The 18,148-nt window shown below is 43.9% G+C and overlaps 1 protein-coding gene across 2 annotated transcripts in view; it reads left to right on the top strand.

The window, feature by feature from the left end:
- RASGRF2 (Ras protein specific guanine nucleotide releasing factor 2) overlaps positions 1-18,148 on the top strand; it is an 888,178-nt gene that overhangs the window by 313,506 nt on the left and 556,524 nt on the right. The gene's annotated exons all lie outside the window — the stretch shown is intronic.

The raw sequence follows: 18,148 nt of genomic DNA, 5'->3' as shown, positions 1-18,148 counted from the left end.
CCCCGACTTTTACGGTCTGTGGTATTGATATGCAGACAAAAGAGAAAAGCACAGGACTGCTTCAATGGCCAAGTCCAAAAGCAAAGCAAGTCAGTATTGCCTGAATTTTCAGGAAATCTCCTCACCCAGTAAAAATGTTACTAGGAGTAATTTTTTATGGGTTTGACAGTTGCTTGTAAAAATTACTACCCTTATCATAAGGACGGGGATAACTTCACAGACTACCCTTAAGAGAAACTTAGTGGTGATCTAAATGGCACAGCATATATTACCACAAGAAGCTTGCTGGGCAGACTAGATGGACCATTTGGTCCTTTTCTGCCATCATTACTATGTTACTATATTACTATCCTTCCTTTTTGATGGTCATTCTTGTCATGCATTGTTCCCATGAGTTTCTTCATTCACAAATTGATGAAAAATGCATTAGTTTTTTGTGGCCAGGCTCTGCCATTGTTCTTACATTGAAGCATACTGTACAGTGATCACCCTGGATGACAAAAGTAATTGGACACATTCAGGCTGATACAGTACCGATGCGTAAAAAAAAGTGTGGCAGTGTATATCGCCCGCTCGTTTGGTGCGCGCACATTTTGGTTCACAGTCTGCTCTATTCAGTATTCAAATCGTAGGCAAATCCAAGTAGCGCTATCAATTTTACTGTATAGGCATTATCAAACGCCTATACAGTATCTAGGGTGCGCTGCCCAAATTGCTCTTCCCTACATGTCATTCCACTCACTGTGGAAAATATATTTCTGTGTATATGTTCAATATTCTCTCTCCTATTTAACAAGTATTTATGCCAATTTTCTTAACCTACACATTAAGTGGGAAAATAATATCTAAACGCTTGAAAACAAATTTTTTTGGTGGTAGGTTGGGGTTTCATATAATCATGTAGGCAACCCTGCCTCTTTTTCAAGCGTTGAGATATTATTTTCCCACTTAACGTGTAGGTTAAGAAAATTGGCATAAATACTTGTTAAATAGGAGAGAGAATATTGAACATATACACAGAAATATATTTTCCACAGTGAGTGAACCCTGTGAGGTTCCCCTCTTGATATTATTGATTATACATCAATGTGTAAGTGGCCAGATTTTTACTGGTTGGAAGTTAGCCAGGCCTACGACCATGGATGTCCACGCCATGGACGGTGGGCAGAAAAAGGCGCTGCCTTGAGCATCCAGAAAAGTTGGTAGCTGTATGGCGGAGTGGCTGGGAAGGCTGGATAGCTATTTATTATGCTACACTTGACAAATAACTTTAGGTATACATTTTTGGAATCTGAACGCATCGCGAGTAGCCGAGTATGGGATTTTAGAAGAAAATGTCTATCATGCTCCCTTCTTCAGGCAATGTCAAGAGGGGTCTTTATTAATTTCTTGTGAACAATTTTTAATTTTGGCATGGAAAGTGAGTATTGGAATTCATTTTTGAAATGTAGGCCATGGACGTTGGAAGGTAGCATGGCCTGCGAACATGGACATTCCCGCCTTTTTGTGCCCAGTTCTTCATTTTCTGGATGCTCAAGGCAGCGGCTACTCCGCCGCAGGCCATGGACATTGGAAGTAGCATTGCCTGCGAACATGGACGTTCCCGCCTCTTTCTGCCCAGTTCTTTATTTTCTGGATCTCAAGGCAGTGGCCCAGCTTCCAATATCCATGGCCTCTTGAACATCCGTAAGGTTTCATTTGAACAGGGGTTGTCATTTCGAAATGTAACAAATTCCAAGGTTTTCATCCAGCTGGAAATTTATCCCATTGTTTCCCCTTTGTGACATCATCGCCGCGTCATAATCCTACCTTGGACGTGTATATCAGTCGCATCTCCGAGTGAAAAAGTCCCTTTGTATTTGGTTTTGGCTCAGGACTGACTGGGTACAACTGTTCCATTGGATATCTATCGGAGGATCTGCAACGCTTTCAGCAGGTAGGTATAGCAATGCACTCTTTGTTCTTTCCAACAGGTACTGCATGGACCCCGGGAGTCACGGACGCTGAGGCCACACTAGCTACTTTCGAACGTTCAAGGCAGCGTGCCTCCTCGGCCTCTTGAGCATCCGGAAAGGTTGGTAGCTATACCGACATGACCGTACAGCTATACCGACATGTCCATACAGCTACCAATCTTTCCAGACGCTCAAGGCAGCTTACCTCCTTGGCCTCTTGAGCGTCCGGAAAGGTTGGTAGCTATACTTGAACATTCCCGCCTTTTTCTGTCCACCATCCATGGCCTGCACATCCATGGTGGATGGTCTGTTTTTCATTTTCCTGACTGTCTCGATGGTCTGACTCTTTGCTGTATATTATGTGCCACTCATCTATCTGGGTCATTCAGTTCTTTATTTTCATTATTTTTATTCTTTGCTGTATATGTGCCACTCATCTTTCTGGGTCATTCAGTTCTTCATTTTCCTCATTTTTATTCTTTGCTGTATATGTGCCACTCATCTTTCTGGGTCATTCAGTTCTTCATTTTCATTATTTTTATGCTTTGCTGTATATGTGCCACTCATCTTTCTGGGTCATTCAGTTCTTCATTTTCCTTATTTTTACTCTTTGCTGTATATGTGCCACTCATCTTTCTGAGTCATTCAGTTCTTCATTTTCATTATTTTTATTCTTAGCTGTATATGTGCCACTCATCCTTCTGGGTCATTCAGTTCTTATTTTAATTATTTTTATTCTTTGCTTGTGACTGCTGTATGCTTTCCATGTGCCCCTCTTCCATTGGGGTAATTATTTTCTTAAATTTCTCTACCTTCATTAAACCCTTTCCTCTGGCTTTTTTTCTCCTATTCAGACAATCATGTCAGGAAAACATTCCATTGCGCGTGTAGAGGCGGAGTCCGGAGATTGGCAACTACTTGAAGGCACTAGTTCAGGCTCTTGCTTGATGCTGTCCATGTGCGTCTCTATTTGACGGTTCACTATTTATCATTTATACAGCTTTTGTCTTTTTCCGTCATGCTGTCTCTCCATTCATTAATCACCATTCATTTTGTTTCCCATTCAGCTTTTCAACATGGCAGGAAAACGTACTATTGCGGAGGTCGAGGCACAGTGCAGTGATCATCAAAAACAGGAAGCCAGTAATTGCAACCAGCCATCCCAAAAGCGAACCCGTACCGCTCGCTTCACGGATGAGGAAAAGAGGTTACTTTGCCATGCTGTGTGTGACAAATATAAAGTGTTATTCCAGTCCAAGGTTTCTAGCTCCAAGAAGAAATGGATTTGGGAGAAGATCGCACAAGATGTCAGCTCCCTTTCGGTCATGCCCAGGGACTTAAAACAGGTACAGCACCGGTGGCGCGACACTAGAAAAGAGGTGAAAGAGAAGGCTTAAAAAATTGACGCATCGGCAAGGAGGACCGGTGGAGGGCCACCGTGTCATATATTGTTGACACTAGTGGAGGAGCTGGTTCTCCGTACCGTGAGGTCGGAGGTCGTGGTCAGTGTGTGCACACAATTCAGCGCTGACACAGGAGCAAGCGAAGGTATGCATAAACATATATCTTGTTTGCATTGCATGTTAACTTTTGAGCTCAAGAGGGGTAAACTGACAACTCTAACCACAACTTCTTTCTCTCTCTTTTCCTCACAGATAGAGCGGACGATTGTGACGTTACCAACGAACAATCCATTCCCACGCCTGACAAATTTGTTTTCCCCATGCCCAACGATGATTCCCCCAGCGAACACGTCTCCACAGAGGAAGTGTTTACACTTAACCTGTTCAATGTGTCTTCTGTGAGCCAACAACCTGAGACATCTGAAACCCTGGAACCATTGGTAGTACAACCTGAGGCATTTCAAGTATCACAACCATCTCCGCTACAGGCTGCCACTCCACCAGTACAGGAAATGGCTTCACTGTCACAGGACCTTGAACAGGCACTTTTTGGAATTGATGGGCTAAGTGAGCAGTTTATGAGTGGAATCACCTCTCGACAGGATGAACACAATGAACAGATGCTCCAGGAAATGAGGTTGATGCGAGCTGACATCAGTGCTGGGATGGCTTCTCAAACGATTTTGATTAGAGAAATGATGACAGAATTGATCAACGCCATTCGAGATGTCGCCTCGGCCTTTCGTTCCATTAACCTGCCTTAAATTTTTTAAATAAAAGTTTGTTTTGTCCATTACCTGACGTATCATTTTAATGTGTCATCCCACCCCTCATTTCATGTAAAAACTATTCCAAAAAATGTCAATTAAGCAAACTCAGTCAATATTCAAATTCAAAACAAATATATTTTCAAACTATTTACAAAAACAGTTTTCTGTATTATGCACAACTTTTGCAAAACATTTTTTTTTACATTTATATACATATTTACATATGGGATGGGATGGGATGGGAAAGTGAAGGGAAGGGAAGGGACCATGCCATGGGGGAAGAGGATGATCATCATCATTGATGTTGCTCAGACGGTGGCCGTCCCGCAGGAGCCTGCGCCATGACCAGCAAGGATTGTGCTCCGGCCATCGTGCGCAGGAGCTCAATGATCTCCTGCTGGCCATGGCGCAGGTCGTGCAGGATGGTCACTGCCTGCACGGTTAGTCGCACCAGGTCATCCAGGCTGTGGGACACCCAGACCTGGAGAGACAGCACAGCATCCAGGCGTGCCTCAAGGGCAGGGGCACTTCCCTGGATGCTGCGCTGGCCCCCCCTGGATGATCTGGAGAGATGGGGGTTGACAACATCAGTAATGATGTCGTCCTCGTCCCCCATGGCTGGTGGGGCAGGAGAGATGGGGGCAGGAGAGACAGAGGGTGGTAAAATCATTGGCACTGGAGGGGCAGGAGAAATGGGAGCTGGAGCGATGGGGGCTGGAGAGACAGGGGGTGGAGAGACGGGAGGCGGGAAAATTATTTCTACTGGGTCGCCCATGGCTGGTGTGGACGGAGAGAGGGGTGGTGGTGTACTCACCGGCGACGGCACATCGCCTTACTCCTCAGCCGATGTATCTGAAATGAGAAAAAGCAAAAGCTTAACTGCTGTCGCGCATGCAAAGATACAGAACGGTAGTAAAAAGACCTTGCTTATATCCATTTTAAACAAGACATCCCCTCTTTCATTACCGTAAGCTTTACATTTTAAATTCTAATGTGAGCGGCGTGCCACACGCCATAAAACATCCATATATTTTTACAAGGATGAAACTATTATAGGCTCACTTTGCTGTCCTGGTGGCGGGGAAGTCGGCGTAGCGGATTCTGTGCTCCGTGAAGATTCTGACGTCATCTCTGAAAACAGAAATAGGAAATTTTCACTGCTGCCCATGCAAAGATCCAACAGTAGAAATGATACATTTCTTATAGCCGTTATTACAGAACACCTCACCGCTTGCATGGTAACCATGACATTTCAATTGCTGACAGCACATACCTTTCTCCGCTCTGCGGTGGGCCCGCAGGTCCTGCAGGTAGCCAGGGTCCTCCCGCCTAATCCTTCTTGCCCTCTTTTTCAATGCCTCAACCTGGTGAGAATAAAACACAAATAGGAAAGATAAGTTAATATAAAACCTTGACGTTGCTTTACAGGCTATAAGCTATTGTAACCAAACAAGTCTCCGTTTATCTTTTCTGACCCCTAGCAATACAGAACATGACCAAATTAAATTTTACTTGTTTTTTCCCTGTTACCGAAGAAGTATAAGCTGTGTCATTCCTTATAAGCAACATAAACCCGAACTTGGCAAACCACAACAGCCTTCCACGCAGCATCTTCAGAGACCTGATAATCAAAGAAAAAAATGGCCGTCCGGGTGTGGCCACATGGGGATGGCATTACACATGCAAGAGTCCTGCATCCTGCGTGCAAGAGTCCTGCGTCCTGCGGACCGGCAGGGACTCCTAATTCTAGACGCCGGAGGAAGGCCTGGTGCGGTGTCCTTCTCCCAGCGACTGATGGACCCGCGGAGTGGCAGGGACGCCTAATTCTAGATGCCCGAGGAAGGCCTGGCGCAGTGTTCTTCTCCCGGCGTCCGATGGACCTGCGGATGGCAGGGACACCTAATTCTAGATGCCAGAGGAAGGCCTAGCGTGGTGTCCTTCTTCCGGTGTCCGATGGACCCACGGAGCAGCAAGGACACCTAATTCTAGATGCCGGAGGAAGGCCTTCCGGCTTCCTTCCCCTAGCATATGTACAGGTGTCCATGTCTCCGCAACTTTCTTCCCGGAGCATCGTGGACACCAAAATAAAACGTATATAATAAAAGGAAAGAAAGCAATAAATTAATGATAAAACCAGTAGACACAGTTTAGCGATTTTATACTTCATTTTATTTATTGATAATATACTGTTTATTGATTTTATTCATTTTATCTATCGATTACATACAGTTTATATACACAATGTATTGATTACATACAGTTTATTGTTAGTATACTTCAAGAATTAAAAATGAAACCAAGAAAAACGCAGAGGAGACAAGGAAAAATTTGAGCAAGTTTTCATTTGGTTCACTATTATTTGTAAATTTGCATCTTGCTGGGGAATGGTTTGATGGAGGGATAAGTTTGCTGGGAATGGTTCTGATGGATGGATCAGGTTGCTTTTAAAAGATGGCTAGATCACAGCTTCTGAAATAAAAACAACAGAAGATTAAACGTATGTACAGGCATTAAAAGAATTAATATGACTAGAGATGTGAATCGTGTCCTCGATCGTCTTAACGATCGATTTCGGCTGGGAGGGGGAGGGAATCGTATCGTCGCCGTTTGGGTGTTTAGATTATCGTGAAAAATCGTTAAAATCGTGAACACACACTAAAACCCCCTAAAACCCACCCCCGACCCTTTAAATTAAATCCCCCACCCTCCCGAACCCCCCCAAATGCCTTAAATTACCTGGGGGTCCAGCGGCACACTAAAACCCCCTAAAACCCACCCCCGGCACACTAAAACCCATCAAGACCCTTTAAATTAAATCCCCCACCCCAAATGCCTTAAATTACCTGGGGGTCCGTAGCGGCGGTCCGTAGCTTAAATTACCCCCGGGTCCGTAGCTAAATCGGGGAAAGGGGGAGAGCAGGAAATCCGGCACAGTAAATCGTGGTGTCTTCAGCCGGCGCCATTTTGCAAAATGGCCGCCGCAAAATGGCGGCGGCCATAGACCAATACGATTCGACGCAGGAGGTCGTTCTGGACCCCCGCTGGACTTTTGGCAAGTCTTGTGGGGGTCAGGAGGCCCCCCAAGCTGGCCAAAAGTTCCTGGGGGTCCAGCGGGGGCCCCTGGAGCGATCTCCTGCCGCGAATCGTTTCCGTACGGAAAATGGCGCCGGCAGGAGATCGACTGCAGGAGGTCATTCAGCGGCGGTCCGGAACCCTCGCTGAACGACCTCCTGCAGTTGATCTCCTGCCGGCACCATTTTCCGTACGGAAACGATTCGCGGCAGGAGATCGCTCCAGGGGCCCCCGCTGGACCCCCAGGAACTTTTGGCCAGCTTGGGGGGGCCTCCTGACCCCCACAAGACTTGCCAAAAGTCCAGCGGGGGTCCGGAACGACCTCCTGCGTCGAATCGTATTGGTCTATGGCCGCCGCCATTTTGCGGCGGCCATTTTGCAAAATGGTGCCGGCTGAAGACACCACGATTTACTGTGCTGGATTTCCTGCTCTCCCCCTTCCCCCGATTTAGCTATGGACCCGGGGGTAATTTAAGCTACGGACCGCCGCTACGGACCCCCAGGTAATTTAAGGCATTTGGGGTGGGGGATTTAATTTAAAGGGTCGGGGTGGGTTTTAGGGGGTTTTAGTGTGCCGGGGGTGGGTTTTAGGGTGTTTTAGTGTGCTGCTGGACCCCCAGGTAATTTAAGGCATTTTGGGGGGGGGGGGTTCGGGAGGGTGGGGGATTTAATTTAAAGGGTCGGGGGTGGGTTTTAGGGGGTTTTAGTGTGCCGGTTTTCCTGCCCTCCCCCTTCCCCCGATTTACGATTTTTTGACGATAAATCGGGGGAATTCGTATTGTATCGTGGCCCTAACGATTTTTGATGATTTAAAATATATCGGACGATATTTTAAATCGTCAAAAAACGATTCACATCCCTACTATGTACCACAATAAAAGCGCCACTTCAGTATGGGACTCTGGAGACAGGAGTGGTGCCACAAGACACAAGAAGATCAGTATGGAGAAAAGAATGTATAACAGTTAGGAACTTACAAGAGAAATATGTTTCGATGATCCTTCGTCGGACCTCATGCCCCCGTGCAGTGTTGTCTGCTTCAGCTGCCGGTTCCACAGGCAGATCTGGCGGCAAGTTTTCTGCTACCTCTGCATCCACACCAAATCGCAGACAAATGTTGTGTAGCATGCAGCAGGCAACAATTATGTTCACCACCTTTTCTGATCTGTACTGCAGGGCTCCCCCAGAGCGATCCAGACATCGGAAATGCCCCTTCAGAACTCCAAAAGTCCGCTCTATCACGTTTCTGGTGCTGCCATGAGCCTCATTGTAGCGTTTTTCGGCCGCAGTGCGTGGAGATTGGAGTGGAATTAGCAACCATGGCTTACAGCCATAACCGCCATCACCTTTAGTTGGAATAATCAGGAATGCATCAAAAACAACTTCACAGTACTTAACATCATAAACACTTTTGTATACCTTACATCCCAGACATTCCCACATGACACATGACACATGACATAGAATCACATGCCATAGCCCTTGTCACTTACCAAGTAGCCAGCCTTCACCGTACTTCCCCTCTGGGAAATGTGTCCTGATAGATGAATATGCCAGAATATAGGCATCATGGCAGCTCCTGGGAAGCTTCGCTACAACATTAAGAATCCAAAGTTGTGCATTGCAAACAACTTGAACATTCATTGAATGGAAGTGCTTGCGATTCCGGAAAGAACTCTCTTCCTCCGACCTGGGGGTTAACGCAATATGGGTGCAGTCTATAGCACCCAACACGTTCGGCATCCCTGCAATACCCATGAAACCGCTGCGGATCTGTTGCAGCTGCACTGGATCGGTAGGATACACGATGTACTTCCTCATCCACTTCATCATGGCCTTCACGACCTGTGCCAGATGCCGTCAGAAGGAGGCCTGTGTCATACCCGCAATGACACGGCGGTTTGAAAACGTCCAGTACCAAAGAAATTTAATACACCAAGAAGTTTTGTCAACCCTGGCACAGCATGGAGGTGATTGGCGAGGGGATCAAGGTCGCAGCGCAGATATTCATAGAGGAACAGGATTGCCCGTGAGCTCAGCTGGTAGGTTCAGACTACATCTCGCTCCGACATGCCAAAGATAGTTGTCCGTGGGCGAATGATATGTCCTAGTCTGCCGATGACCCGGTCCTGTGCCTGCATGAAAAACAACACAAGAAAATGAGATCAGGACATATTAATAGTTTCACTCAGTTTCACTCAGTACATTAATGGATATGCTCCAGTGTGGATTCTCTGGTGTACATAGTTTTATTAAAGTATGGATTCTCAGATGAGCTATACGTTCTTATTAAAACTTCACTACAATCGGTACAAATATACAGAAGCAGAGCTCAGGGAGAGATGCCTAGTTCTAGACGCATCCGTACAGGCGTCCATGTCTCTGATGGACCCACAGAGCGGCACAGATGCCTAATTCTAGACACCAGAGGAAGGCCTTCCGCGGCTTCCTTCTCTCCGGCGTCTGTAGAGGCGTCCATGTCTCCGCTCGACCCCCGGGGCCTCAGAGATGCCCAGAGTACCATTGGATACTCACAAAATAGAACACAAACATACCTCCTCTGGTCTTGCAGCTGGGTTCTCCTGTTGGCTGTTGTCTCTAATCGGCCGTCTACAATTCCCTCGCTGAGCATTTCTTGTTCTGGCTCTCATCCGAATGAAAAAGATCACCAAAGCCAATATATAAATGTTGTCTATGACGCTGTCTGGTCCGATGCTGACTGTCACAGAGCACAACACCAAACTAACGCCAGGGTCAGGGTAGGCGGTAAAAATACTGGTTAAAGACGTGCTACTTTGGGCACACATTACTGTATCGAGGGGAATAGCTAATCCGATCATTTACATACCTTATACATGCGGCGGGCGCTAATGGCAGCGCGTCTTTTTCGGCACGCGGTAAGGATGCGTAAAAGACGATACTGAATCGTTACACATTCATTTCTTCATAAAACAAGATGATTTTTTTTTCATAGAGCCGCTTCTTCTTTTCTGGTTCATGTTTGACCTCCCCATTCCCTGAACAGCATTTGCAGAGGAGTCACATTTTGCATTGGTTAAGTACATACAGATCTATAAATAAGAACTGATCACAATCAACTAAAGAAGGCCCATTGTACAGAATCATTACTAATGTAGGAAAATCTAGAATTCATTTGCTTATTGTTGACTAATTTTGAAAATGATACTCTTATTTTTTATATAAAGGTCAGTTTTGGCACGCAAGATCTGAGAATTAACCTGCAGTATCATGTATACTATGTACATAGGGCCTTATTCAAGAAGGACTTTTCCCTATTCTGTGCCTATGGAAAAAATATTTGTTTGGGAAGGAAGAATCTATATCAGAAAAAGCTTACAGTTGTGTGCGTGCTGCAGTTTCTGATTTTGGTGCTAGTACTGTTGTGATAAGAGGAGGCTTCTATAAGCTTATGGTTATAAAAAAGCTCAAGCCCCTACTCCACACACACAATCTCAAAACTGTCATACAAGCTACTTTATCATCTAAAATTGATTACTGCAACTCCCTATACCTTGGCCTCCCTCTTTCCACCATCAAACCTCTTCAGATATTACAAAATGCCACGGCAAGGATCATCAGTAACACCCGCAAATCAGACCACATAACCCCCATCCTCAAAACCCTACACTGGCTTCCCATCTCATTCCGCATCCTGTTTAAAACCCGGACCATTATACACAAAGCCATACACCAACATAATTCCTCATGGCTCAGTGAACCTCTACAAATCTCAAAATCCTCCCGCCCCACCAGAACGAATCGCAATTGCACACTACAAGTCCCCTCACTTAAGAAAGCCCGACTTACAGCCACAAAGGATCGCGCCTTCTCAATTGCCGGCCCTACTCAATGGAATACTCTACCTCTCAATATCCGCCTGGAGCCTTGCCCTTTCAAATTCAGAAAAATGCTAAAGACATGGCCCTTTCACCAGGCTTTCCCGGATTAACTTCAATGACCCTCCCCTCCCCCCCCCCCCCCCCCCCCTTCCTTCCTCTGTTTTCTTGTTTTTCATCTCCTTACTCTTAACTTTAAACCCAATGTAAACCCCAAGAAGCATGTAATCTTGTAAATTTTTGTATATTTGTAAAGTTAATTCCATTTTCTCTACCTTTTTTCTTGCCTTTTTATAGTTCCATTTTTTGCTAAGCTCGCTGTTTCCGAGCCGCCATCTTCTTACTTACTAGTTGTCCCCTTCCCCTTCCCTGTTCATTGTACTTTCCACCGTTTTTTGTTAAAATGTAAACCGATATGATGTGTATTTTAATGTCGGTATAAAAAAAAAGCTGTTAAATAAATAAATAAATAGTACTCAGAAACAAGGGAAATCAGGGTAACTACCTAGTATCCTGCCTCTCCTCCCCTCTTCTCCCTTCTCCTCCCCTTAGTATCCTCACTTTCTGCAACTGGCTGTAGATTTCAGTCACTACATGATCCACCCTCCTGCTGGAGGAGACAGAAGAGTGCAGTGCTTTTATCTGCTAGTGCCGCTTCTGCCACCCTCATAACATGGGAAAAGCACTAGTGGTATAAGGAGGTTGGAAGAGAGAGAGATACCACTGCTGCTTTTCTCTCTTGTCTTTCATTTTCTTCCCCTGCACCCTGTGCTTTTCTTTCTTCCTCCTCTCTCTCACCTACTGATGTTTTTTTAGATTTACATTCAGGAAACTTTATTGTCATGACAAAATTTGTACATGTGTTGTCAAAGTAAAACATAAAATGGCTAGAGGGAGACCAAAATGGCCGCCAGATAGTGCACAGCGAAAGACCAAGCTCCGGAGGCATCCTTTTCCTCGAATTTAAATTTGCTGTAGGAAGCTTCATTTTCCTTAGTGTGTGTGGTACAATATGCCACACACAAAATGAAAAGCTAAAATAAAAGATATTACCTCGACGCCGATTCATGACGCTAGACAGCCCCGGATAGAGGAGATCTTCACTGGACTCACACAGCCATTGCCGGAAGGAGGAGCCGCTTGGGGTTACAGTGGAGAGCAGATGCTGAGCGCCTTGGCTGAAATATCACTGAGTCCCGGTGAGCCTAAAACTCCGGATACCCCGCTTGGAAATCTAGTGGAGTCAGAGCTCCTAACGGAGGTTGTATCGGAAAGAAGAACTGCGGTGGCTGAGGCAGATACCCAGAGAAGGGATGGGGAAGTAATACCGTTACCTTCGGAGAGCCCAACATTTGAGGGCTCCAGGGACTTAAACATCAAGGCACAGCTACAAGCAAGTGAAGGAGTCAAACCCGTGGAGGTAGGAGGTGAGAGACGCAATATACAAATAGTTTGTAACCCACCTTTGCTAAAACCTACTAAGATTACATTAGAAGAGATATGGCGGGTTTTGTTATCCATGGAAAAATCAATAAGCTCTTTGACAACTTTAGTTAAAGAAAGTATGTCTAAAACCCAAAATCTGGAAAATAAAACTGAGAACATGGAAATATCTATGAGAGAAATGGAACAGAAAATAGTGGAGGTAGAAAAACTACAAGGAAATCTGGTTAAATCTGAGAATTTTCTGATGAATAAAATGGAGAATATTGAAAATCAGTTAAGAAGGAACAACTTGAGAATTTTGAATTTTCCTAAGATTAGACTGCTATCGCATCGCGAAACTGTTTAAAAGTTATATGATAAATATTCTAAAAATTCCTGAGCAGTCAATTCCAGTTTTAGTAAAAATGTATTATTTACCCCAATACGGAAAGGTGAAAATCAAGATCTGGTACAAGGCCAAAAATTAGATACTTCAATACATTTGTCTTCAATTTTAGAAAAATCCCATGAAATGATAGTTGAAGAGAGAGCAACATTGTTTGTGCAATTTGCTTTCTCATCGGAGAGAGACATGGTATTAAGAACTTTTCATCGGAATCAAAACCTTAATTTCTACGAATACCAGATAAGAATATTTCCAGATATTATTAAAACTACACAGATAAAGAGGAAAAAATTCATTTCTATGAGAGAAGAAGTAATCTCAAGGGGTGCAAAGTGCATACTTCGTTTTCCATGTAAATGAATTGTTGTATTTCAAAATTCTAAATATGTTTGTGTTGAACCGGAACAACTAAGGGTGTATCTTGATTCACACTCCTAATATGTACACGGGAGGGTAGGCAATAAATTTAAAAGTGTGGGTTAACTATCTATCAATTGTATTATTAGAAGAACATTGATATTTCTTTGAGAATCTGCTATAGTGTGAATTTTTGGTCTCTAATTTCCTATAAATGGTGACAGAAATATTTATAATTAGTGATAGTTTAAAAAAAATTGTCTTTAACTTTTCTTTCTGAATATTGATGTCAGTTATTTCCAAGAACAATTGTTCTTTGTATATTTTGAAAATTCAATAAAACATAAAATGGCTGAAAGGAGAATAAAAAAGCAAACATACATAATAGTATTAATATCAGTAATTAAAATTACAGGAAATACTGGATTTTGCATTGTGATTTTGCATTGTGGCTAAGTATCCTGCTTATTACTTTCAAGTTTTGTGGAAAGCTTCTGTGAATAATTCCTGTCTGTGTTTAATTTCTTGTTAGTAAGATATATTCTAGTAAGTTAATTTGCTGTTTGGTTGCTCTGCCATAACGTTAAAAAAAGAAAAAAAAAAAAAAAAAGCACTCCAGTTTTTAATCTGTAAAATCTCTCTCTTTTGGAGTTAGCTGGCATAAATAATCTGGTCAAATTTTTATATTGGGGCATAAAGTCTGTTTTAAAGCAATTGATCAAAAAGGACAGATACACTTCCAGAAATGACCTCATCTAACTGGATTGGGTGTGTCTCAGACCTTGGGGGAGGTAAAGTTAGTGAGAAGGAGAGCCATTGTGGTCAGTGAAGAGGCTGGAGTATATATTTGGTCTGGTTCTTTGCTAATTCGTTTGCTTTAAGATTCAGTATACCTGCATTTCTCTTATTGTAGAGCTATCTTTATAATCTGTTTAACATTGGCACATAAGTACTGAGAGATCATTTAATAGAGGACTATTATTGCTCCAGGAAGTGCCCTGCTTTACCCAGCTTGTCCCAGATTACACTGTTTGACACCCACCCCTGGGGCTTGTTTTCTAATAAAGACTGCCTAACTTAACATTAGCAGCAAGATACATTAGTACATTGATAAGTCAAGGAAATACAAATCATATATTACCAAAATGAGGACTATCCAATGTAACTGCTGTGGAGCCTGTATTCTGAGGGAAAGCATCTGGAAACTTAGAGCTTGCCCAATTTGTGCACAACTCTCTTCCTTGAAAAAGGAGCTGACTGAGGTTAAAGCTCAATTAGCTTCAATTACAAGTATTAAACCCACATTGCATTACTCAGAAATTAATTCCCCAATATCACAGAAAAACCAAGAGTCAAGAAAAGGAGATTCATTAGGCTCAGGTAGGACCCACAGTCACCCATTCTTGACGAATGGACAGCCAACAGATACACCCCCCCACTCAAACAGGTCATTAAGAAATTCTTTAAAATCCAGGATTACAGTGGGCTCTGGTAGAATTAGACCTGTGATGAGGAGACACACAATGTACCAAATGCAAAAAGAACAAAAAGCCTTCTCTATATTAAAAACTAATGAAGTTCTTGAGAAAAACATTGAAGTGTTACCAGAAAAGAGAAAAAAAACACAATGCATGCGGAATATCAAGTTCCATAACCAAAAGAAAAATCTAATTGAGATGGATAACTCTGTCAACAGTGGCACAACTGCAAAAGGAAAGAGTGAAGGGAATAACAAATCTCAACTAAAGTCTCATAAGGAGTCCAGGAAAAGCAATAACCTTAAAGAGAGTACCTGGAAGGCTATGACCACAAATTCTCATAGTTTGGGAAATAAAATCCCAGATCTACAGGCCCTAATGACAGAGGCAGAATTGGACATTGTTGCTATCACAGAGACATGGTTCACAGAATCTCATGAATGGGATACAACAATACCAGGCTATAACTTGTTAAGGAAGGACAGAGTGGATAGAAAAGGGGGAAGTGTGGCTCTTTATGTCAGAAACAACATCCAAGCATCTGAGCTGCAAGGAAGTTGGGGCAAGGAAGAAGCACTATGGGTCGACCTAAAAAAAGATGACGGAGCATCCATTTATATTGGAGTGGTTTACAGGCCTCCAAACCAAAAGGAAGAGCTGGACAGAGATCTGGTTGAAGACATCCATAAGATAGGTAAGAAGGGAGAAGTGGTGATCGTGGGTGACTTTAATATGCCAGATGTAGACTGGAAAATCCCATCTGCAGAAACTAAAAATAGTAGAGCGATAGTGGATGCCATGCAAGTAACTTTGTTCAAACAAATGGTGTTGGAACCCACGAGAGAAGGAGCTATACTCGATTTAGTGCTCACTAATGGAGATAATGTCTCCGATGTCCAGGTGGGCACCCACCTCAGCACCAGTGATCATCAAACGATATGGTTTAATATCACTAAAAGAATAGGGAAAAGAACCACAAAGACCCGAGTTTTACAGTTCAAAAACACAGACTTTGAGGAAATGGGGAAGTACCAGGAGGAAGAACTAAAAGGATGGGAGAATGAAAGAGATGTGGATCAGCAGTGGACCAATCTAAAAGGAGCAATCACCAAGGCAACTGCTCTATATGTTAGAAATGTAAAGAAAAGCAAAAGAAAATTGAAACCTATCTGGTTCTCAAAGGAGGTGGCTGACAAAATAAAAGCTAAAAGAACAGCATTCAAAAAATACAAAAGATCCCAAAGGGAGGAGCACAAAGAAGAATATTTGTTTCAACTGAGGGAGACGAAGAAATTAATCAAGTTGGCAAAAAGTCAAGCGGAAGAGAGGATTGCCAAGGAGATAAAAAATGGTGACAAAACATTTTTCAGATACATCAGCGAAAAGAGAAAGGTCCAAAGTGGTATAGTGAAATTGAAAGGTGGTAATGATCAATATGTGGAGAGAGATGAAGAAATGGCAGAAATATTAAACGAATACTTCAGCTCTGTGTTCACTAAAGAAGACCCTGGAGAAGGACCATCTCTACACAACAAGAAACTGGAGGGAAATGGAATAGATGAAAATCCTTTTACAGTAGAAAATGTATGGGAAGAGCTAAAGAATCTGAAAGTGGACAAAGCTATGGGGCCTGATGGGATTCATCCAAGGATACTGAGGGAGCTCAGAGATGTTCTGGCGGGTCCGCTGTGTGACCTGTTCAATAGATCCCTAGAAACAGGAGTGGTACCAAGAGATTGGAGAAGAGCGGTGGTGGTCCCGCTTCACAAGAGTGGGAACAGGGAAGAGGCAGGCAACTACAGACCGGTTAGCCTCACTTCGGTGGTGGGAAAAGTAATGGAGTCACTGCTGAAAGAGAGAATAGTGAACTATCTACAGTCAAGAGAATTAATGGACCAGAGGCAACATGGATTCACCAGGGGAAGATCCTGTCAGACAAATCTGATTGACTTTTTTGACTGGGTAACCAAGGAATTGGATCAAGGAAGAGCGCTCGATGTCATCTACTTGGATTTCAGCAAAGCTTTTGATTCGGTTCCGCACAGGAGACTGGTGAATAAAACGAGAAGCTTAGGAGTGAGGGCCGAGGTGGTGACCTGGATTGCAAATTGGTTGACGGACAGAAGACAATGTGTGATGGTAAACGGAACTTTCTCTGAAGAGAGAGCGGTTTTAAGTGGTGTACCACAAGGATCGGTTTTGGAACCGGTCCTGTTCAATACCTTTGTGAGCGACATTGCAGACGGGATAGAAGGTAAGGTTTGTCTTTTTGCGGATGACACTAAGATCTGCAACAGAGTGGACACGCCGGAAGGAGTGGAGAGAATGAGACGGGATTTAAGGAAACTGGAAGAGTGGTCGAAGATATGGCAGCTGAGATTCAATGCCAAGAAGTGCAAAGTCATGCATATGGGGAGTGAAATCCGAATGAACTGTATTCGATGGGGGGGGGGAAAGGCTGATGTGCACGGAGCAGGAGAGGGAACTTGGGGTGATAGTGTCTAATGATATGAAGTCTGCGAAACAATGTGACAAGGCGATAGCAAAAGCCAGAAGAATGCTGGGCTGCATAGAGAGAGGAATATCGAGTAAGAAAAGGGAAGTGATTATTCCCTTGTACAGGTCCTTGGTGAGGCCTCACCTGGAGTACTGTGTTCAGTTCTGGAGACCGTATCTACAAAGAGACAAAGACAAGATGGAAGCGGTACAGAGAAGGGCGACCAAGAAGGTGGAGGATCTTCATCGGATGACGTACGAGGAGAGATTGAAGAATCTAAATATGTACACCCTGGAGGAAAGGAGGAGCAGGGGTGATATGATTCAGACTTTCAGATACTTGAAAAACTTTAATGATCCAAAGACAACGACAAACCTTTTCAGACGGAAAAAAATCAGCAGAACCAGAGGTCACGAGCTGAGGCTCCGGGGAGGAAGACTAAGAACCAATGTCAGGAAGTATTTCTTCACGGAAAGGGTGGTGGATGCCTGGAATGCCCTTCCGGAGGAAGTGGTGAAGTCTAAAACTGTGAAAGACTTCAAAGGGGCGTGGGATAAACACTGTGGATCCATGAAGTCTAGTGGGCATAAATATAGAGGAGGTGGTAAAACACTGCACGGAGCGGCAGTAGCCACAGAGGCATTCACGGAGCGGGATGCCAGTGGCCAGTAGTTGTTCCACCTTCAGGCAGCAAAATACTGCACGGAGCGGCAGTAGCCACAGAGGCATTCACGGAGCGGGATGCCAGTGGTTTGTGTTCCACCTTCACGGAGCGGAAGGTTGGAGGGCTGCCATCTCCAAAAAAACAAGGCATACAGGGCCAGTGCCCTGAAGATAACAGCCCTTTGCTTCCTGCTCTGTCCAGCACCTCCTCTCCCAAGCAACAGCCTGCAGAAATCAGGAGGTGAGGAGTGAGAATGAAGAAGCT

The sequence above is a fragment of the Rhinatrema bivittatum genome, chromosome 1 (assembly GCF_901001135.1).
Source record: "Rhinatrema bivittatum chromosome 1, aRhiBiv1.1, whole genome shotgun sequence".
NCBI lineage: Eukaryota > Metazoa > Chordata > Amphibia > Gymnophiona > Rhinatrematidae > Rhinatrema > Rhinatrema bivittatum.
The sequence above is the reverse complement of the archived record's forward strand: the minus strand, read 5'-3'. Positions and strand labels throughout refer to the sequence as shown.